Below are 6,000 nucleotides of genomic sequence, written 5' to 3' on the forward strand. Positions count from 1 at the left end.
GAGTTTGAACACCCTGTTTGGCCAGGGCTTCGATGACCACCTCAGTCTCAACAGAATTGAAGGCCTTCTTTAAGTCGATGAACGTTAGACAGAGCGGCATCTTGAACTCTAGCGAAACTTCAATGAGTTTGGTCACTGTGTGGATGTTGTGGATGTCTCCCTTGTACAACAGAACAATCCTACTGGTTTTCCACTGAGATGGAACCTTGCATTCAGACAGGTAGCGTGTGAAGAGTCGGGCCAGTGTATTGATGAGTACTGGCGGCAGATTCGGGTCTGACCTTGTCCGGACCAGGTGCTGTTCCAGTCTTTACCAACGAAATGGCATGTCGGATTTCAGAAGGCAGAACGTTGGGACCGACATATCCATCCTGTGGAATTTGGTATGTGGGCAGGTGGACATTGCTGTCAAAGAGATCTGAGTGGAAGTCGTGAATAATCCTCTCCATTGCCTTTCTGGAAGATGTGATAGATCCATCGGGACATCTGAGGGCAGTCATCTTGGTCTTGTAGTTGGCGAAGGACAGGCGAGTGTTGTGAATACTGTTTTCGGCTTCTGCTGCACTGGTCAACACTGCTGCTCTTCTCTCTTTGAGGTCTTTCTTTATCGCATCTCTGCACAGCTTTGTGAGCTCGGATGTTAGCTTGTGGTTAACATATGCCTCAGAGACCTGGGCCCTATGCAAACAGGATGAGAATACTATTCGGGTATCCCAAAGAGGAATTGAAAGAGCTATGCTGGGAATATCATGTCTCACTCAAGTGAGAGAAGGAATCCGGAGTTCTGACTGACCTCCATAGACAGTCAAAAATCAGGGATGCTGTCTCGTTTGCCAAGGCATCAAAAATCAGATAGGCCCGTCATGTAATGCGATTCAGAGATGACCACTGGACTAGAGCTATTACCGACTGGATTCCACAAAACATCAGAAGACCTCATGGCCGCCCACCAACTAGATGGTCAGATTTCTTCACCAAATCCCTGAATGAACGATTTGAGGCTCTTCCTGTTCCTGGAGAAGCATATATCATTGGGCTGCACTGGAACGCGTTTGGGACAAGTGGAGACATTACTGGCGCCCGTGCAAGCAAATCGAAGATCAACAGGACTACAAGTGATACAAAGTGATCATTCCTCTAATTTCATTCATTGTTCTTTTTTTTAATTCATTATTCTTTAATAAACTTACTTATGAGGGTATTTAGGTCACTGACTTTTTAGCTTTATTTTCTTTGTTATTGAAGCTTTAGATTATCAAACATATATTCTTAAGTTCTGAATTAAGTGCTTTACACACCACAGTAAGTTTCATTTACTGTTTTTTCATATTTTATGTGAAATTATTTTTAATATCCATTGTAATTTGTTCTTTGACCTATTACTTAGAAGTAAATTTCTCAATTTCTAAACTTGTAGGAATTTTCTCTGTATTTTAATCATTTTATTGTAGTTTTGTTACATTTGAAAGTAAATTTCATTGATAAATTTATGGTTCTGTTTTTGAAAAATTTGCATTCCAAATCTGTGTCTATTATGTAACTTTTATTAATAATAATTTAGTTAATTACTCTTTAACTCTTACCTATTCATTTTTATGTTTTATTATTTTACTTTAAACAAAGAGGTCTTAAAAATTTCTCAAGATAATTGTCAAATTATTTTATTTTATTGTTCTATTTTTTATTATGACAAAACTTGCATTATTTTCACTTTTTAGGCTCATTCAAGTATAAATCGCTATGGTCTTCTGATCAATAGGACATTTTCTCTGTAGAGTAGATGCTGTCTATGCTAATCTGTAAATCAATGCTAATTTTCTACTTTTGAGGTCCATTCTGTTACACAATACCTACAATTGATTCCTTTCAGTCAGTGTTTAAAGTAATTCATTTTTCCTTTTAATCATATATATTCAATATCCTTATATTTTAAATATGTCTCTATAAGTAGTGTGTAATTGAGTTTTATTCACTCAAATTGAATATTTGGTTCTTTTATTTTATGTAATTACTGACATAGATAAGTCTGTATTATGTTATCTCAGTTGTTTTATTTGTATCCTTTTTTGAATATTTCCATTTTTGTCTCTGCTGACTTTCAAGTTGTACTACTTTTTGAAGTACTTCTACTACAAATAACAACTTATTTTATTACCGTATCAAATGCTACTGTTAATTCAAAATATCACTGTCCTGTTTTCTTGCTTCTCTTACTACTGCAAGGCAGTAAGTTCACAGTCCAGCAGTTCTTTTGAAAGCAATTTTCTTCTTTCCTCATGCTGTTTTAAATATTTTCTGTTGTCAGTGGTTGTCTTTATTTTCATTAAAATGTCTGTGGGTTTATTTTGGTTTATACTTCTTAGGGTTTATTGAAATTCCTTAAGATGTATATTTGTATATTTTTTGTTTGAAATATTCAGGGTTATTATTTCTGATTTTACTATGTCCCATTCTCTCAAACTGCCTGTTTCTGGATAGAACTCAGTGACATATCGGATGTCCTTTCCCCTCTCATCTATAGTTCGTTTTCTTTTATCTCTTTGTGCTACATTTTAAATATTCTCTTTCTTTCTGACTTCCGGTTTTAGATTTTTATTTTAGTTACATTAAATTCTTCTGAAGGCAAATCTTTAATGACTATTATATATTATATTTTATTTTTTGTTATGCTAGATTACATTTTAGAATTTCCAATTCATTTCTGATATTTTAAAATTAGGACTTAATTGCATAATGTTGCAAGCATAATTACTTTATGAGCCATCCCTGATTATTATGGTAACTCATCTTGGATCTGATTTTTGTTTGTTTGTCTTTGGGTCACAGCCTGTGGTGCACAGGGTTTACTCCTGACTGCTCTCAGGGATCACCCCTGGTGGGTATTGGGGACCATATTTGATAACCAGGGATAAAACCTAGGTCAGCTGTATGCAAAACAAGCATCCTAACCATTGTACCATCTCTCCAACCCTTTGGAGAGATATATTTTACAAATTATCTGGAAGAAACGTTGTACCCTGGTATGATAATAATGTTTTTCTCCTGAAAGGGTATTTATTTGCATTTGCAAACAGTGAAACAGTGGTAGGTATTACCTCCCAAGAATATCTGAATATAATACACAAGTTTGAGTTTGCGTTACCATTGAGTGCTGACTACAAATCTTATACAACGGTTTTTCTTGCAATCATTGTTGAAGCTGGAGGAATAGTCCTTTCAATTTTCAACTAAAAGGAAACTTGATTTATTAAATCCTTATTCCTGGCAGGGTTCAGTCTTCAGCTTCTGTTTGTCCACCCTGGAGACATCACCAAAAGGGTGGTTTCGCTTTGCAGCTGCTTCCCCAGACTTGGCAAATCTTTGAAGCTTTCAAGAAGATGCTTTTTGTATTTCATCCAATTTTGTCAGTTGCCCTCAGCAAGAATATAAAGTACCTAGCAGAAAATCAGTAAGATATGGTGTTGAGACAGTACTAGTTTGAAAGAGTACTTCAACTATTTAAGATACAAGTTACACACAAATAAGTGACTATTAGGATAGTTTAAAAAAGCAACAGAGATGGAATCCATTATAGATTTCTTTGGAGAGAAGTAATGAAAGTGAGAAAAGGTGGAGAAGATGACTGTTGCTTCCATAAGACACCCCTCCAGTCTTGTTGAATTTTTAACCATGTGTGTATAAGGTAGAGGCTACTCAGCACCCCCAGTATCTATTCTCCCTCTTTTAGCAGTAGAGAGCTGCCTGGTAATTGAATTGCCCAGACTTTTGTGAAATATGTCCTTCTAGGTACTGACTCAGTTTTGGCCAATGAATCCATTGCTAACATGCAAAACTCCTGTAAAATCACTTTTTTTTAAAAAAAAAATGAAACCATTTGTTCTGGAATTTTACTTTTCCTCTGGAATTTACATATTAAGATAAAATAACATCAGGCTTGAATATGTGAACGAAACCAGAAGATAAAACAGGACAGAAAAAAATGCAGGGTCACAGGAAACTTGTGGTTCTAAGTTCTGGAACACATTCTTATCTCTAGGGTATTAGATGACAGAAAAATACATTTCTATCAATTTAATCCATGGGCTAAAATTTGAGGGTTTTTTGTTAATCTATTTTAGCACTACTCTAAAATAATGTGGAAGATATTCGGCTTAAAAATTTTAAGATGTATTTTATAAAGAGACTAACAGTTTTGAGAAATGAAAGCTTGATCTCTGAGGGATTGTGATTTTGGTAGGGGTTGGGGATCGTGTGACAGAATTCTTCATGGGAATGTGGGGGAATGTAATGCTGTGTGCACTGGCAACAAAAAGATGGACAGTCTTTGTAAATGAACTGAGAACAGAACGAACAGCAAAGACACCATGCTATGCTGAAAATGGAGGCAAGACATGAAACTATGATGTGAAACTCCTGATTAGTGACAGATCTTCTTTTAACTGACAAATTATCGAAAGTGATGATTGTTCGTATACTTGTGATATGGAATTTACACAGGAAATATTTACACAGATAATTGACATGAAATTTATAGAGATAATAATCTGAAGATAGATCATGAGAGAGTATAGATTAATAATCAAGAATAACAACAACAGCTGATGTTATAAGTAAATATGACAAATACTATACAGTATATTTTATATGACTTGTCCCTTTTAATTCTTACAACATTGATATAAGTGTCATTGTTATTTCTGACTATAAAGGCTCAAAATTGTCAGTGATTTGCACGGTCACGTACACACCTGCCTCCACACTCGAGGCATTTAATTTCAAAGTCCTTTGCTTCAAAACTTATGCAAGAAAGTAAGTAATAAAACCATTGTTGGAATTTGAAGGAGATAAGGACATCATATGTGAATGAAAATAGGGTGCAGAGGGTATTAAAGAGAAGAGGCTGAGTACCAGGGAGGAGTATCCGAGGAGCCAAACTCCTGCAGCAAATGATAACAAGTAAACCTGTGATGGAGTATGAAAATGTACCTCATACATGTACTCAAACCTTTAACAGAGATCCAGCAAACCCATTCAATGATAGAGTTTAAGTGCTTGAAAAATCACAGTTAAGACCATCAGAATTTACTAGAAAGGTTTGGTGCTGAAAGTCAGAATGCCAGTGGAGAGCAGTGCTAGCAACTGCAGCAGGAAGTGAGTGATGTGATAGTTAAAACCTCAGGGAGAATGAGAAATGAGATAAAAGCTAGAGAAAAAAAAATGGGCTAGAGGCTGGATAGAAGGCATGTTAGAGAACAGGGAGATGAGAGTCTTAGGAGGACAGAAGCAGGTTGGCAGCATTCTGCTATCCTCTGAGAAACAGAAATAAAATAATGATAGCAACGAAAACAGCATCTGGCATAGGCACTGGAGAGGCAACCCAGAGAGACGGGGGGAAAGCTTGGCAGGAACTTGGCACTTTCTCTACCTGGGGAAAACTTTGCAGGTCATTTTTTTTTTCTTGTGGGGCTTAAGGAAATTATCAGCCTTTCTGGAGATCCTTTGACTTGAGTGTCTTATCTTTGCACTGTCACTCTACATAATCTGCAGAGTGACAAAGTCAGGAGTCTTCAACAGGCAGAGTCTTGCTATAAACACGAGTTGGGAAGACACTTAATTTTTCACTTTATGCAATTAAGCAGTATGTTCTACACAGGCTTATGACTTACTACTGATTTATTTGGAGATGGCAAGAAAAAATTCTGGGCTCCATCCCTCAGTTACTTTATGGTTCAAATCAACTTCCTATGAGGAGACTAATGTTGAATTAGAATATGACTTTTCAGAAACCCTTAGTTTCTTAAGTTTATTTTATGTTCTACTAAAAGAGCTTCTGAAAAAGACTGCTTGAAGCACTTACCTTAGGTTATAGATCATATTTTGTCTTATCACTCTTCCACAGAGATGTATGGTCAAATATACAACCCCTATGTTATAACATATGGCAATGATTTGCCTCCTAATGATTTTAACTATATTTAAATATTCCTATTTTTACATAGT

This window comes from Sorex araneus, chromosome 1 (genome assembly GCF_027595985.1).
Source record: "Sorex araneus isolate mSorAra2 chromosome 1, mSorAra2.pri, whole genome shotgun sequence".
NCBI classification, from domain to species: domain Eukaryota; kingdom Metazoa; phylum Chordata; class Mammalia; order Eulipotyphla; family Soricidae; genus Sorex; species Sorex araneus.